This window comes from Camellia sinensis, chromosome 12 (genome assembly GCF_055761805.1).
Source record: "Camellia sinensis isolate YWXY chromosome 12, ASM5576180v1, whole genome shotgun sequence".
NCBI lineage: Eukaryota > Viridiplantae > Streptophyta > Magnoliopsida > Ericales > Theaceae > Camellia > Camellia sinensis.
In genome coordinates this window covers 83,669,890-83,688,720 of record NC_138972.1, presented here as the reverse complement: position 1 = coordinate 83,688,720, position 18,831 = coordinate 83,669,890, and positions in this window count along the sequence as shown.

Below are 18,831 nucleotides of genomic sequence, written 5' to 3'. Positions count from 1 at the left end.
GTGCCAGCCTGCACCTCCAAACTCGTTGTTCCCAGTGGCCACATCAGTGTTCCATTGAAGCCGACCATTGGGTCATTGGATTGCTTCATATCGTCTGGGTGAAGGCCAAGCTCCTTGTAACACCTGACATACATGATGTCACAAGAGCTGCCTTGGTCGATTAGGATGTGCTTCACTTGGCACTCCCCGACATGGAGGGATACTACCAAGGCATCATTGTGTGGATGTTAGACCATCTCAAGGTCGGCTTCAGTAAAGGACTAGTCCTTTGTATCCCTCGGCCCAATGTTGTTTTTTCCCAACCTGGTACACGTGCTGCAAGTGTTTTACCTTCTGGGTCTCCCCTCTTATTTCGTTTTCGTTGACCTTCAAGTGAATTACATTAATTACCCGAGGTCCTCCTGCCTGTGGTTGTTATGCTGGGAGAGGCAGAGCTGCTGGCGCTTGAGGTAGTCTTGCCTGTTCTTCCCTTGTCCTGGCCTCATCTACAAGGTCCCTAAAATGGCCTTGCCTTTACCAGATCTTCCAGGTGTGCTTTCAGGGCTCTGCAACCCTGAGTCATATGCCCATCTTCGTTATGGTAAGCACAATGTTTACCAAGGCTTCTTCCCATAAATTCTCCTGGCACCCTAGCTGGTGCTCTGAAATAAGGCTGGGATCGGATTTTGTCCAGGACTTTGTAGATTGGGATCTAGAACACAGTTGTGACTGCCTGTGCAGCCCTCAGTCTTACCTTTTACTTGTTGGACTCGTTGTTACCTCGGCCTCGCTTCGGCGAGCCATTACCTTTCTCTTGCTTTGTCCCCTTAGCTTCTGACGTGTCTTCCTCGGCTCTGGCATACTTCCCAATTCTGGCCATGAGCTCTTCCATGCTTTTTAGCAATGTCTTTGCCAAAGACTTTCGTAGTGGGCAGTAATCTTTTAAGCTGTTCTTGAAAGATACGACCGCCACCTGTTGGTTGTACTCGGGTATTTGGTTGAACACCTCATAGTACCTTTTTGCATAAGCCCTGAGGCCTTCATCCTTACTGATTCTTGGAGCCATCAATGCGTCCACCCTTAATGGCTGCAGCTTGTTTGTCACGAACCTGGCCACAAACATCTCGGCTAGGCCTTCCCAGGTCTTCACGCTTCCCTTTGGCAGTTTGTGAAACCAATTTGATGCAATCTCCTCGAAGGATGAGGGGAACACCTTGCAGAGCAGCGGCTCGTTCCCACTATATAATGCCATTGAGTTCAGGTATAATCCAACGTGAAAGTTGGGGTCTAACTTACTATCGTATATTTGGAACCTCGGCTTACTGAATCTCATTGGAGCCTCAAACTTGTCCAATTCCACCGAGAATGGTGCTCTCGGCTTAACAGGAGAAGTTACCTCGGCATCGGCATTCTGTTGTTTCCTCTTGAGGTAATCTCTCAAGTCTTCTTTGCTCTGCCCAGGAGCTCGGCTATCTCCCGACTTTTGTCTTTTCGGCATACTACTCTCACCTTCGTTGTGGGTCTTTTTTGACCTTTCTCCATGAGTTGTGTCGAAGCACAGCTCCTACCTTTGAACATGCCAATGTTCTCTGGGGTCTGCTTCTTTAGTGCGATGTGTCCTTCGTGACTCTTCTCTCCTCGACTCTCCTCGCCCGACCTCCCTGGAAGGCCGATGAGAGTGTTTTTCGCTTCTGGTGTGCTGAGGCGATATTGGGATTGGTTTCTGCCCTCCTTTCTGGGCATTGGCCGTTGGAATCGGCGTGTCTTGCAGCGGGAATGGTGGCTGCATGATATTATTTTGCATTATGAAATTGACGACCGATTGCAGGTCTGCCAATTGGTTTGCTATCTCTTTTACTTCCTTGTCCCTCCGTAGGCATCTATCCTTCTACACCTGGAGGTTGTCTTCGTTGTAATACCCGCTTCGATCTGGTTTCTTTGGCATGTCGCCATCCTGGCCGATGTCTTTTTTGCTATGATTCTGGTTCTGAGTCTCCTCGTTGCAATCATCTTCTTCCATATTTGGGTCAACGTGTTTACTGTTCCCAGCAGGGATTTCGTCCCCAACCTTATCCTTCTGCCCGTCACTGGCCATCTATTCTCCTTTCTTTCCCACAGACGGCGCCAAATTGTGTGTGTCAATTTTCGACCACACTGCCAACTCAGTATTCAGCTGGAGAGCACTAGCAGAATAGATGGCACCTGATCGACCTGCAACAGAAAGAGAAGATTCCGGCAGTGGTTCGTCCACCCGGGAGCACTCCGATGATCAAGTCAGTTATCTCTCAAAGATAAATCAAGTGCTTAACTCATTATTCAGAATACAAATTGCGTACCTTAGACCCATGGGGGTGCCTCTCTTTTATAGCCATCACTTACCTAATCCCAATAGAAGCCTAGCTTCAATTAACTTAGGATTACTGCTAATCTTGGACTCCCAGTAGGATTGGGATAAACTCTCTAAGAGTCTTATCTTTATCCAAACTGAAGTCCTCTCCCATTCTAGGACTCTTGTCCCTTATCTGCTTATCTCGGATTTCGATATCTTCGGAGGTAACCTCTGCCTAGCCGAGATAACCTTGGCATCACGACCAGGACACGTGGCACCTCGGCTGAAACTTCGGCGTCACCTTGGCCACGTGTTAGTATCTCAGAAAATATATCTCCACAAGTCCCACACGTCTTTTGGGGTGGGTCCAAAGAGGTGACGTGTTCCTTGCCGCATAGTAAGTCATACGGAGAAAACGGTTCGTCAAAACCATTTATGAGTGAATAAGAACTTGGCATCGTTTTCGAGTTCGTAGAATGGACAATTAAAGAATTAAATGTGGGTTTCCTTGTAAGACTTGTCCCACATTAGAAACTTAAGAGAACTTATGTGTGTATATAAGTTCTAGGTAGCAACACTTGGGTTGGGCCCCAAAGGGCACCCCAAGTTTGTAGAAGGGGGGAGTTATGGACAAAGTAAACCTTGGCTCAAACCACCACACACACGCGCGCCGCCGCCGCAATCCGTCTGGCCGGGTCAGACGGAGTGTGGATTGTGGGTCGGGTCGGTTCTAATATTAATTTTTTTGACAATTTTTTTTTGAATTTTTTCCAGAAATTCTTAATGAAATTAAATTCCAATTTTGTGCCAAAATTGAGTTTAATTTTTTGTCCAAATTTTGCCTCATTCAGTCTGAAATTCCTAACAAATTTAAACCAGCAGCAGTTATCTGCTGAAACTACTCCAGATCTGTTTGAAAATTAAAATTGTATCTGTTTATGGTTTTCATACCTATTCAGACAGTTTTGAAGGGACACCTTTTTGCCTATAAATACCGGCCATTTTAGCAGTATTTTGGATCCGAAAATAGTCTGGAAAAATTCATTTTATTGCCTTCCTTTTGTTCTCTTGCATCAATTATTCTTCATATTATTTTAGGAAAAAATTCAGAGAGTTTAGAACACAGGTTTTGTTCGCCGAACAAATTGTTTGGAGTGCTACTGTAATTTGTGAAGATTATTGTACCCTGAGAGATAGACGTCATTAGTTCGTAAGCACCGAAGCAGGGCGAATTTGTCTTAAGAACAAAGTGTCACACTCGACTTGATCTTTTAAATTTTAATTCAGTTCAATAAATAAATTTTGTAAGTAATAAAATTTTATTTGTTTGATTTGTTTCAATTATTTATTTTACACAGAAAATTGTTCCAACAATCTTAAGATATAATCGAATTATTCTCTTTGAAACAGAATTTTTTGTTTGTTTCATTTTCTCTTTTTTCTTCTTACAGAAATTATTTTTTGTGATTTTACAAAATAATATTTTGGTTGGAAAAACAATACTATTTGACAAATAGTAGTAATAGTTTATTTTCTTTGACAATTAGTAGTAATATACTGGTGTCATTAACAATTCAGAATATTTATTTGTAAAGTTAATCAGAAATTAATTTTGGTTTTCAAAAATAATTTCTGAGTGTTCATTAATTAAAATTATGTTTTCAGTATTTTAATTTTTGAAGTGTTACATAAATTTAATTTTCTGTGTGAAATTAATTTGTTTAAATAAAATTTTATTTTATTTTCAAAATTAATTGGAAATAAGAGTTACAATTTTTTTTTCTTTTATTTTACAGAATTTAAAATTATGTGTTTATGGTTTAATTTTCTGTGTAGTATAAAATTCTTATTATAATTTTGTTTTGTAATTTAGAATTTATGGCTACAGAAACTGGTCAAACTAATGTTCAAAACAGTACTGGTATGTGTAGCTTGACCTTTTCGCACCCCCTTTCGGAGGTTTGAAAAAAGTTCTACAGTTCGGACTCCCACGGTTCTGAATCTAATCTCATAAGTGCAATGTGAAATAGATAAACACCAAAGAGTCCAAATCCGGAAAATCATTTGAAAAATCAATTTTGAATCAATTTACCAAAAATGAACTGCTTTGCTAGATACAGAGTCGCCACCTAAATATTTTATTTTGGAAAAATTTAGAAAACCCATGACTCGTGCCAAAGGCCACGTGTCCGTCATCACCAAGATTGTCACGGTTCGGGAACTTAGGTACGAGAGGGGAAAGTCACGAATTGAGCACCCCCACTCACCCAATCAAAGATCAGCCTCTACTAATCATGATATGACTTTTATCAACATCATATGTTCTTATTCCGATTATTATGATAGCATTACTATGTGATGCGCATAAGCAAGTATAGACTAGTTTGCCCGAATTGAAACAATTCAATTTCATGTTTGCTTTCAAAAAGAGTTTTATTTTGCCACCTAACAAAGTGAGCTTGAAACATACATTCATTGAATCATTCCAATTCAAACAACAAGCCTTCATTCACGGGCATTCAAGCAGTTTAACAAGTAAGCACTTAGCTTCATGGTAAGCATGCTAGTTATGGCAATCACTCACACTCATGCAAGTATGCTAAATCACTAAAAACTCACTTAGTACTCCAAGACTCCAAAAAAAAAAAAAAAACAAAACAAAAGAGTCAGAAAAATGTATGATCCTAACTTTATACAATATGACTAATGCAACACACACAATATGCAATTACGAGGCTCGGCCACTGATATGGCATATGAATTCAATTCGATAGCATGTGGTCTAAGCACGAATTCAAAGAATGTATTTAAACGACAATGCAATTAGAATGATGAACCGAGCCTCGGTGCATGTAATGCAAGATGAATGGATGTGAGCATAAGTAGGCCCGGTCCTGAGATTTGCGGGACCTAAACCCGATGACCAACTACTAAATTTCTAGGGTCCTTCACATTTTTTTTTATTGAATGAAAAAAAAAAATTAAAGTAAAGGACATAAGATTTGTATTAAAATCACAAAAAATACTTAGTATTATATTATAACAACTAATAAGTATCACCACTTAACAAACACACAAAACTTTTTTTAGATCAAAATTCAAAACAAGAGCACCACCACTTAACAAAACACAAAACTTTTAAATTATGTGATGTGAACTATTATACTTAAAACAAATTCTTTTGATGATGTAAGTACCAATATTATAATAGCAATTAATTGTACAAAAAACAAGATAAATATTTAATTAATTGAATAGAAAAAAAATATTTACCTGTGCTTACTGTGCTGAGATCAAAATATTTTTTTAAATCAAAATTCAAAACAAGAGCACCACCACTTAACAAAACACAAAACTTTTAAATTATGTGATGCGAACTATTAAACTTAAATAAATTCTTCTTGACGATGTAAATACCAATATTATAATAGCAATTAATTGTGCAAAAGACAAGATAAATATTTAATTAATTGAATAGAAAAAAAAATATTTACCTGTGCTTGTTGTGCTGAGATCAAAATATTTTTTTAAATCAAAATTCAAAACAAGAGCACCACAACTTAACAAAACACAAAACTTCTAAATTATGTGATGTGAACTATTAAACTTAAACAAATTCTTCTTGATGATGTAAATACCAATATTATAATAGCAATTAATTGTGTAAAAGACAAGACAAATATTTAATTAATTGAATAGAAAAAAAAATATTTACCTATGCTTGCTGTGTAGAGATCAAAATATTTTTCTAAATCAAAATTCAAAACAAGAGCACTACAACTTAACAAAACACAAAACTTTTAAATTATGTAATGTGAACTATTAAACTTAAATAAATTCTTTTTGATGATGTAAATACTAATATTATAATAGCAATTAATTGTGCAAAAGACAAGATAAATATTTAATTAATTGAATAGAAAGAAAAAAAAAATTTACCTGCTTGCTGTTGCTTCGTCCTGGGTTGCTGGTGTGTGCCATCAAACAAATGTAAGGAAGGTTGGATTAAGAGAAGATAGGGTTAGGAATTAGAAAAAAGGGGCCTTTCAAACTATTGGGTTGGGCCTTAACTATTGGCCTTTTAATGGGTCAAAAAAATTAAGTTAGTTTGGACTTTTTTTTTTAAATTTTTTTGAACTTAAAACATACCTAACATATTATACTAACTTATAGTAGGAGGGGCCCCTATTTTAGGCCTATTTTGAGGGGCCCTAAGCCATGGCCTTATGGGCCTATGGCCAGGGCCGGGCCTGAGCGTAAGGTATGCTAAACGAAACGTGATGCTCCTAATATAACCATCGTAAGCTAGTAAATAAAAGGGAGAAAGACGTGGGGTTGGAAGACATACACATTATTGTAGACCTGACTTTCTTCACGCGCCCCCCTTTCGGAGAGACGCGAATTGGTCCTCCTACAGTTCGGACTCCTATCACGGTTCTGAATCTAATCTCACAAAGTGTAATGTGAGACTGATAAACACCAAAGAGTCCAATTCGACAAATCATTTTGGAAAATCAGATTTTAAATCAAATAATGTCGAAACTAGACTACTTTGCTAGATTATAGAGTCGCTACCTAAATATTTTATTTTTGAAAAATTTAGAAAATCCTGACTCGTGCCAAAGGCCACGTGTCCGTCATTACCAAAGTTGCCTCGGCTCGGGAACTTGGGTACAAGAGGGGAAGGTCCTGAAATGAGCACCCCCGCTCGCCCGATCAAAGGATCGGCCTCTACTAAGCATGATATGTTGTTTTATAAATCTCACGTGTTTTTATTCCGTTTATTAGCTAACTTACTATGTGACGCACCCACGAGCAAGTATAGACTAAGGCACGAGACTTGGAACAAATTGACTCATGTTTATTTTTGAAAATGGTTTGAAAGTGCCACTCACAAGTGGGCTAAAGCGCGGATTTGCCACCCTCAAGTGGACTTAAAACATGATGATTTTCCACTTTGCAAAGTGGGCTTAAAACATTCATTCGTTGAATTGTCCCAATTCAAACAACAAAGCCTTCACCCATAGGCATTCATGCAGTTAATTACATAAGCACATAGTCTCATGGCAAGCATGCTATCATGGCAACACTCACACTCATGCAAGTATGCTAAAGCGTAACACTTATAGTGTACTCCAAGCCAAAACAAAAGCTAGTTAGAAATATGCATGATCCTAACTATACAAGATGCCTAATGCAACACATGCAATATGAAACTAATAGGCTCGGCTATCTAAGATGGCATATGAATGCAACAATTTGATACACGTATTCAAAGAAGTATATTGAATACAATACAGTTTGAATGATGCACCGAGCCTCGGTGCATGCAAGACAAATGAATGGATGCACGCATGCGAGCATAATGTATGCTAATCAAAATGTGCTGTAAACTAACCATCGTAAGCGGTTAAGTAAAAGGGAGAAAGACGTGAGGTTGGAAGACATGAACACACACACGCACCCGCACCCTTATTACAACAATACGCCCTCACGAAGGAGCATCCGAATAAATAAGCTAAGCTATGCTAAGCTAAACTAATTATTACAAAACAACTAATTAACTATTCTAGCTAATTAATTACAACACAAAAATTGAAATAAATTAACTAACTATTCTAAGCTAGCTAGAATATTACAAAACAGATTTAAACTAATTAATTACAACACATGTAATAATCATCTACAACTAGCTAATAAAGCTATTAAAATGGCCTCGCGGGCAAGGGAGATATGCATGCTCGGTTGGCGTCCACTCGGAAATCCATCGCTTTGCCGTCAATTGCCTCTGTTTGCACTCGCCTTGGTTTCTGAACATTGAACCAACCTCCACACAGTTTCTGCTCCAAAACAGGATCATTTCTGCACAAAATTGGACTGGTGGCCGGTCGGCCACCTTAACTAGCCGGTCGGCTAGTAAAAGTGGCCGGTTGGTTACTGCAAGTGGCTGGTTGGCCACCTACTTTTCCAAACTTTTGGATTTGTTGCAATAGAGAACAACAGAGGCACAACAATGTATTTGCAAGGAAATGTGTGTACTGCCACCCTCCTCATCATGTCTCAAGCTCAAAGAAGAGTGGCACTTGGCTCTCAAGCCACCAATCAAGCATTTTCATGCATGATGGCCAAAGAGCCAAGCTTGTACAAGCTTAGTGAATGCACACATAAGACTTAAAGTGCCACCACCCTATCATACATGATCAATGGTGATAGTGACCAAGAAATGCGACACGTTTCATCACTTTGAGTATGAAACGTCTCACATTTCTTATGTTTGGATTAACGTCCGATCCAAACACATGCAATGCAACACAAATGCCTATCTTATTCATGTTTTAGTTGTCCAATTCTTGTTTACATATTTTAGCATTACCAATTAATCCTTTAATTGGTTAAGTCCAATGTGAAATTCCTGTAATCGGGAAGATGGCCTAAACCACAAGTGCCTTGAGCATAAAGGAAGTCTCATGCTGTTGGCTAGTAGAAACCCTCAAGAGAGGATTAAAGCCATTAGGCATGAGAGCCTTAAATTCACACTTAAGCCAACAAGGGGCTCAAGACCACTTTTAAAGCAAATTGAAAAATGAAGAAGAGAGGGAGGCGGCAGACTTTTCAGTGCTGAAATGGCATGAAAAATGATGCTAAAACATGCAAACAACTCATGTACAACATGTTTAAGTGCCAAAGCATGAAAGCTAGTGAAGAACACTACACTAGAGGCATGCAATACCAAGCACAATGATCAAACCAGCTCTGGACAGAGCTTAATCATGCCAAATCAGTGACCTAAACATACTAAAACTTAGGCACAAAAGGCAAGAAAAACCTGCTCGCATGTTGGCTTACAAACAAGACATAAAGCACAACTCTCAAAAGCAATGAAAGAGTGAGATATGTGAGAGTGTGATAGTAATATATGCTCTAAAATCACATGCAAAATGATGCTATATCATGCAAACATCATAAGCAAAGCATGTTAGAGGCCCTAAAACTCAAAGCTAGTAAAGGCCATTTACATTATAGCTATACAAATAAAAGCACATATGACCAAGACCACCCAAAACAGAGCTAAAGCATGCTAAATCAGTAGCAAAAATGTGCTGTGGTTGAGCTAACACAAGCTAGAATGATAGGCTAACTCATTAGGCATGCTAGTCTAGTGAGCAAAATTACACTATAAGTGTAAAAAGCAAATAAGAGGTGCTCCAACCAGCCAAAAATAGAGTTATAACATGTTAAAATAAGGCCAAAAACATGCTTGAATTAGGCTACAAAAAAGTAGAAAAGCATGCTCAAATACTAGGCCATCTATACATGCAAATAAGATACAAGGAGGGGAGGCCACCCCTTCTTATTTTGGATCTCAAAACAAACTTTTTGCCACTGAAATTCCCTTGGAATTCAGTGGTTAAAAGGTCAAGAAAATGGGGTTTCAAAAGCTTTGAAATAAGACTCAAAAGGCTTTACAAGCCAAAAAGCAAAGGAGGGGAACCACCCCTTAACCAAACAAGGCTTAAACCAACACTTTTAGGACTGAAAAATAGAGGTTTTTGTAGTTTAATACCACCCCAAAAACAACCCCAAAGTAGTTGAAAACTATGGCAAAGCTAGTATGCAAAACAAGCTAAAAGGAAAAAAGTTATACCTCTTGAAGCTCAGCATAAATCAGCCACTTTCTTAGGCTCAAACAACCTTCCAACAGCCCAAAAATAAGTTCCAAGGGACCTTAGATGTGTTGGCAAACTAGAAGTGTTTCTCCACTTCTATGCATAAAAGGGCAAGAGAGAGAGAACTCTAGAGAGAGAGGAATGTAGAGAGAGGCTCCCAAACTTTCTAACCTTCCAAAATATGAGATATGGCCTCCATATATAGCAATACAAGAGCCTTGGTCGAAATATCTACAAAACAAACAGCTGGAGCAATGTGAAAGTAGTTGGAGGGAAAATATCTGCAAATTCTGAGCTTTCTGGACATTTGTGGCCGACCGGCTACTTTTGTGGACGACGAGAAACCCTTCTAGCCGACATATGGCCGACAAAGGCCATTTGTGGCCGACACATGGCCGACAAGCTTCACTGGTGGGCAAATATTGGTTTCTGGTCCCAACTTCAATTAGGCATATCTCTTTCATCTGGACTCCTTTGTAGGTCATTCTTGTGTCTAAATTGAAGCCTCAGAAGTAAGATTTCCAATGGTGGCAGCCTCACATCTAAATTCCATGTGTTCTAAGAGATATCCCTCTTTTAGTGAAGACTGCTCAGTTTCGGTCCAACCGGATTGATACCCAACTTCAACCAGCCATATCTCTCATCCGAACTCAGCTTTAGGAGATTCTTGAGTGCAAAATGAAGCCCCGGAAGTCCTCTTTCCAATAGGGGTGGCCCCATAGCTAAAATCCAAGTGTACAAATGGATATGCCTGATTTAGCGAGGGCTGCTCGACTTCCTCCCAACGATTCATGTCCATCTTCTTCCCCAACTTGGTTTCTTCCCTCTCCTCTTCTTTTCTTCAACTCCAAACCTCTAAAAAAAATGTTTTAAAGACTTTTTTCAAAGATTTCACCTCTCTTTCATTCATTTCTACTTTGTCCTTGCTCGGTTTACCGAAAAACGCAACATTTAACAAAATGCGAGCCTCGGAACATCGTAGAAGCATTTTCAAAAATGTTTTGAAAGAGAGGGTTTTAAGGTCTAAAATCTTTTGGTCCAAAAGTGGGGTGTGAGGTTTGGATTTGATTCTCTCCTTGCCGAAGAAATCGAACCTTTACACAAGATAGCCTGCACCATCGAGTAAGCAATCAGTGGCGCCCAAGTCTTAAGGGCGGTAAAAAATGGGGTGTCTACAATTATTACATTTTCACTCTCATGAAGGAGAGTCCGAATGAGCTAACTAGGCTAAACTAAGCTAATTATTACAACACAAATTAAATTAGCTAAACTAATTAACTAATTATTACAACAAATTGAACTAATTAACTAACTATGTTAGTTAACTAATTACTACAAACTGAATTAATTAACTATTATAGCTAACTAATTATAATTACAACACAATACAAATAAGCTATTCTAACTAATTACAAAGCCATTAGTTTAGCATAAAATTGATCTATTATGACGCGAATTCCAAGGATCTATGAGGAACTCATGCATGAACACGGTTTCCACCCGAAAAGCCATTGTTTTGCTACTACATGCCTCTGTTACTCAATAGGACACTTGCATTGATTTCCTTTTCTAGACTAATTATGTTCTGTCTTAGAAGTACACTGCTGAATTTGCATTGGTAGCTGATAGGGGGCTAATCGGCCACTGTTGATTGGACTCCCTTACTGCAACAGAAAGCAAATAAAGTAGGACAGTGTATTTCTCAAGGGTTTGTTTGCACAATTCATCCCCCTTTTCATGGACAAATCAAAGAGAGACAAACCTAGGTTCACAAACCATCAACCTAAGGAATTTTATTGTATGATGGCTTATGAACCAAAGTGTGCAATTTCATTAAATGCGCAAACAAGATCCACAACCTTCACCCTATCATGCATGATCAAGGGTAATGGAGACCTAGGAAACTTGGCACATTTCATCACTTTGAATATGAAATGCCCAAATTTTCCTTGTGTTCAATTAACGTCCGATTGAACACACCAAAATACAATCAAATTGTTATCTTCGCACAATTTTAGTTTCAACTTTTGTTTACTCATTTTAATTACCCTTTCATTCTTTAACCAATTAAGTCCATTGGTGAAAATTCCTCTAAAAGAGAAGGAAGTGTTAAACAAGGGGTAGTTTAAGGCAAGAGAGAGGTGTCATGCCATTGATAATGAATCCCCTAAAGAGGATTAAACCATTAAGATGGATCCCAATCTCAAGCTTAAACAACCCTCAAAACAAACAAAGAGGCAAGAAATGAGGGAGGTTGTAGAGATTATGCTTGCATAAATTAAGTGAGAAAAGCACTTAAAATATGCAATCAACTCAAACAAATGGTGTCTAAAGGGCTAAAACACCAAGCTTGTGAGGACACTTACACTACAAGAATACAATACAAAACTCAAATGCAACAACCAACCAAAAATAAAGGCAAAACAGTCTAAAATAAAGCCTAAAAATGCTGGAATTAAGCTATAAATGGCTAGAAAAATTAGCTAACACATAAAGCTAACTAGGCTAGCAAATGAGACACTAGGAGGGAAGGCTAACCGCTCCAAATTTGGACTTCAAAACATGATTTTCACTACTGAAATTACTCTGAAATTTAGTGTTCAAAAGCCCAAAAAAAGATAGTTTGAAAGTGGGAAACAAAGGTGGAATGACCTTATAAACAAGGAATAAAGAAGGGTGAGCCACCCCCTAACCTTAAATGGCCTAAAACCACCAATTTCAGCCCACAAAATAGAGTTTTTTACAGCCCAAAAACAGCCCAAAATCAGTGGGAAAAAGATAGAAAAACAAGTATGCAAAGCAAGGTAAAAGGGCAAGTGTTACACCTTTTGAAGCAAAGATCAATTTTAGGCAACAATTCAAGCCAAAATCACATTCTAGAGCTCCAATAAGACCGCAAGGAACCTAAGTCCAAAGGGGATCAACTTTGGTTAAGGAGATGTAGGCAAAAGTGTAGTATATGTAGGCTAATGTGCACAAATTTTACGAGTGAGAGAGAGAAATATAGAGAAAGAGAGATAATTTTTGCTCTAAAAATTCTAACCCCCCAAAATGGGGGAGGAGACCCTCTATATATAGAAAATAAGAATTCCATACAAGGATATCCAACTCTACACGTGGGTGTAGATGCATGCATCTGTGCAAACAGCTGGAATAAAATATCTGCAAAAGCAATTGGTGGCCGTCGGCCACTATTGGTAGCCGACCAGCCATACCAATGGCCAACAACAAGAGGCCAGGGCCGACAGCCTATATTTATGGCCGATAGGCCACCATAAGGTGCAGGCTAAAAAAAAAAGGTTTGGTCTAAGAATGAGGTAACAAGGGTGTAAGGTTTGAAAGGCACAAAGCTGTGGCATCCTACTAAGAACTTCAAGCACTTGGCGAGCAAATAAATCCATCATTAGGTGAACGAGCGATGACGTCCAAGTCGTAAGGGCCGTCAAAAATGGGGTGTCTACAGTTGCCCCTCTGTGACAGAACTCGGAGTCATAAAATGACGTGGGTGAATTTCAAAGCTCGAAGACGACCAATTTTGACAAGGCCATAAGACTTGGACAAACAATTAAGACGAAAATAAACGGTTGCACCCACAGGTTGCCTACGTATCCCTTTGCAAGGAATTAAACCAGTGTAGTTCTGGGAAAAAATGCAAATGATATGCACAATGCAACTTTGAAAACTAGACTTACACACTTCACGAAGTCGGTGATTTTGAAATCTTATGATCATGTGAGATGATGTAATAGGCAATAACAAATGCGATAAGCAAGATAACAACACATGAATGAGCAACTTCAAGCTTAAAAACGAAAAGATCCAAAACACAATCTAACCATGCCAAGACACAGGATGAGGAAAGAAAACACCGCTCAAGGTTTCTTTTCACGCATCTTGAGAAAAAGAAAACAAAACCACTCTGGCTCGTGTTTCAACACGTCCTGAGATGAAACCCGCCCAGGGCTGCGCTTCGCATGTCCTGAGAAACAACCACTGGGGCGCGTACTTCGTACGTCCCGACGTAAAACCCGCCCAGGGCCGCGTTTCACACATCCTGAGAAACAACCACTCGGGTACGTACTTTGTATGTCCCAAGGTAAAACCCGCGCAGGGCCGCGTTTCACGCGTCCTAAGAAGCAACCATTCGGGTGCGTATTTCGTACGTCCCAAGGTAAAATAACAGAGGGGTGTGTGATGGATGCACGAAAGTAAATATGTGCGATAGATGCACAAAGTGAATGAGTGCGATAGATGCACAAAATGAATGAGTGCGATAGATGCACAAAATGAACAAGTGCGATAGATATACAAAATGAATGAGTGCGATAGATGCACAAAATGAATGGGTGCGATAGATGCACAAAGTAAACAAGTGGGTTCTCTTACCGAGAGACCGGAACTCCTCTAAATGAACCGTACATACAATATCGTTTGCTTGTGTAAGAAAGAAACTCAACAAGTGCGATACAGTAAGAATGAATGTTCTATGCAAGATAAACAACCGAAATATGTAGTTAAGTGAAAGCAAGTTCTATGCAAGCATTTTCTATACGAGAAACAGAAGTGTATGCTATGCAAGATGGTCCCTGCAAGATAATTGAAAGCATGCAAATTCTATGCATGAAACAGGAGCATATTCCATGCATGAAATCAGAACAAATGCATATTCTATGCGTGAATCACAAGCGCTGTAAGACACGTACGCAGTGCATATGTGAAACGCATATCCTATGCAACAATATGAAATGCACATTCTATGCCAAGACGTGAAATGCATACTTTATGCAACCACGTGAGATGCATATTCTATGCTAGGAACAAAAGCATTATTCGACAAAAGCAAATTCAGCGGCAACTTCCGATTTACCTCTCGGAAGAGTTGCAATATGTTTAAAAAGGATATACCTCGTTCATGTTTGACAAGTAATGAGCATCGTGTGTCGCAAACACAGTTTTGAACTTCTGTAGAGGCAATCTGAACCCAACAGTGAACTTTCCTTGCACTTCGTGGGAACCAAGGGCACAAAGTAGCATCAAGACTCAGTGGAGGACCACCGACCACATGTCGGCCACTAGGGGAGAGTGTCGGCCACCTGTCAGCCACAACTGGAGCTTGTCGGCCACCGATGACAGATTCGGGGCAATTTTGTCCTTTTGCCTTGGGTCTTTATATACACACATCCACACTTCATTCCCCACTTCTCCGAGGCTGAAATTCGTCCCTCTATCTCTAGACACTTTCACTCTCTAGAACTGAGCTTTTTATGCATTTTGCAACGCACTACGCACACTTTATTCGCTAAACCCTCTTAGTTCTCTTCCTTTTAAACCGATTAAAATTTGATTTCGACCATTCTTTCCTTATTTTCGCCCTTCTAGGCTCGTTCCCCTCGAGTTTCTCTCAAGTTCCGTGCACTTTTCTCGACTTTGACTTTTCTTTCCATTTTCTCTCTCCTAGGGTTTGACTTTTTCCAAGTTTACCATTTTTTCTCTATTTTTCTTCATTTTAAAATACTTCGTACCCATTTTTAGATGGCGGATGAGATTCCTTACGACAAAGCTCCTCTAGAGGTTCCACCTGTATTTCCACCCGCTTCTAAGGTAGAGGAGCCGGTAGTTGCTGAGGTCGGTAAGGCGGCAGAGGATATTGAGGTAGAGCTTGAGGCAGAGTTCGAGCCTAAGGCCGAGCCAAAGCCGCTACCGCTGAGGGTACGACCATTCGATCCAGAGAAATACCATCCTCAGACGTATATCTTACCTGTCGGAGACATCAGACGCTTCATTGAGTTTGCTCGCGGTGCGCTGGAGGACCTCCTGTTGAGGGAGTCGGCTTTTCACCTTTCATCCCTTGCCGTTGAGGTATGAACTTTACTTACTTCATTTCTACCTGTCTTTACTTGCATTTCTTGCACACTATTTTCTGACTATATTTTCATCATTGCCTTACCTGATTCACCTGTTCTCTGCCTTAGGGCAACTCCCGCGTATACAGGGTCTACGGGGCTACGACAGGTAGGGATTGTTACGACAAGCTCCCTACGGGAGTTTGCGACATTGTTGATGAGGCTGACTTTGGCCTTTTCTACTCCAGATTGACACGGGTTATAGTGAGCCACCCACTTCTCGGAGCTCTAGGGGAGAGGTGGTGGGACACCATCAACTCCCTCCATCTCTCCACTGTCGGGTAGATGACGATGACGATGATGATGACGATGACAATGACTCCTTACGACTTTACCATGATCACGGGTTTAGGCGTAAGGGGTGATCTGATCCCATTTGATTCAAACATGGAGAAGTGGGAGGCAGCCTGGGTTGAGTTACTAGGAGCGCGCCCATCTCTCTTCAGATCGGCCATGGTCCACTACAGCTGGTTTGTTGAGCATTTTCGAGGGAGCCAACCAGAGATAGTAGAGGAGATAGAGCAGTATGCTCGAGGCTTTCTAATGTTCCTCCTTGGCACCACCTTGTTCGCGAACAGGGCGAACACCGTAGGATAGTACCTGCTGAGCGCCTTGGTGATCCTTACGACTGGGGCAGAGCTGGCCTCGCCACTTTGTACGGTTACATGAGCTCTACCTCTCGTCTGAGGGGAGACTTGATCGGAGGCTACTGGTGAGCTTGGGAGGTACGCACTTCAGTTCCCTCTTTGCACTCTACACTTTCTGCTATACATTTTCTATTTTACATCTGTTCAATGCACGTGCTTTCTACTTTGCACTTTCTACATCTGTTTCATGCTGTATGTTTTCTGCTTTGCATTTTCTGTATCTGTTCCAATTGCATGGTTGATCACATATCACTGCACTTTCCTTGTAGCTATGGGTGTATGCATGTTTTCCGATTCTCACCCTAGAGCCCGTAGAGGAGCTCTCACTGGCAATTTCATACTTGCGTTGATATGACGACCGATGCCAGTGTCGGAGTCGTGAGACATTCAGCTTTTTCCGCCACTATTTTGACACGGTAGCCGCCACTGAGGTAATCTGAAACTCACAGCTTTAACATTGTTTTGATTCAATGCCTTGACAATTGACTATGACTAACAACCTGTATATACTCTATTTGCAGATCGCGTGGCAGCCATGACCGATGATGGCAGCTGGCACGATGGATCAGTTCGCTGGAGCCTGGGGCACGTCTCACTTTAGAATTCTACTAGAGGGCCCAGTTTGCCGGGCCTGGTTCTTAGGTGAGCGCTTTATTTGCCAGACTTTGGGCTCACCTGACCCGGTCGTCCCGATGTTACCCTGAGAGGCCATGAGGACAGCGGACAGCCTATCTGTTGAGGAGGTCACTAAGCTTATGGTGGGCTTGGATGCTGACTACTTCCGAGCCAAGGGTGACTATGCAGCCTTCATTTGGACCCATCTCATACCACATTTGATCGGCTTTCGCAAAGATGTGGGAGCGAGAGCTCCTGCTGTGAGAGAGACACCTAGAGTAACTAGGGCGACCGGGGCGACCAGGGCCCATGTTAGAGGGATTTCTCATATAAGGCGAAGGATCGGTTGGCCAGAGCTTCTGATTGCGCTGACATGTTAGCGGCATACTGGGGATGCTTACGAGGTCCCGATTGAGCCTGTAGTGGCTGGTCATGAGCTTGTCGGGGTTCGAGGCCCGACTCAAGTATGGACTACACTTTACGTTTGCATCCACATTTCATTCCAGATATGTTCATTGCAGATACTGATCACCCAAATGCATGTGCAGGCCTCCACAGAGTACACGAGAAGGGTTCTTAAGCTGACAGCCTTCCTGATGGGCATGGTACAGAAGAGAGAGGCACTGCTCAATCTCTATGGTATTTAGGTAATTTTTTCAGTTTGTACTTCATGTTATCATCTTTCTACTGATATACTAGCATTCCAATTGTAGATCTTTCCCGAACTGTATCTGACACACTATATCTGATACAATGTATTTACACACTGTATCTGACTTTTACATATACTCAAGCTGCATACCATGCTTGCATCTGATACATACACCGAAATTGATATGTTGACAACTGTCTTTTCAGATCCCAGCCATACCGGGTGCATCGGCAGCAGTTGCAGCATCAACACCAGTAGTACCTCCCTCAACAACAAGGAGGAGAGAGAGGGATAGAGGTAGGGGTGCCCGAGGCCGGAGTAGTCTTTCATAACTTATCTTGCGTGACGATGACGCTGAGACTAGTGACTCCGCGGAGGCAGCGAGTCAGCATTCTAAGTCACTCGAGAGTGAAGATGATGACACTGGCTCAGGTTCTGGGAGCAGATGTGACGATGCCGAGACGAGTTTAGGGGCAAAGAACGGAGATACTACCGGCTCTAGTTCAGAGGCTGATTCTGGCAATAGTGTTTCTAATAGTGGCACAGATGGAGATAGTGCCCCTGAGTCCTCCCATCTGAGGAAGAGGACGAAGAGGGCCTCTTGAGCTTAAGACAGCTGACGTTGATTTTTTTTTGTATTTTTGCTTAGTTTCTTTTTCTTGTAGTAGCATTAACACATGTATAGCTTCAGATAGGTTTTACCTGCTTTAAAACTTGTACTCCTCTTTTGTAGAAACCATGATCGGAGTAAAAACCTCGAATTTTATAAAAAATGTTGTTATTTTTGCATAATGAGCGCCATATTAAATGGACACAGAATTGAATTGAATTGGCCACGAGTACATTTGATTGAAATAATGTTCTTAATCGGGTAATGAGCCGACTGACAATCAAAATACAAAAAATACAAAACACAACTCGATAAGTAAGGGCAACTAGATAAACAAAACAAAACAAAACAAAACAAAACAACTTAATTACAACTCAACAAACTCGTTAAAAGCAAAAAGACTCAAAACAAGACCTTGAAATAAAAAAA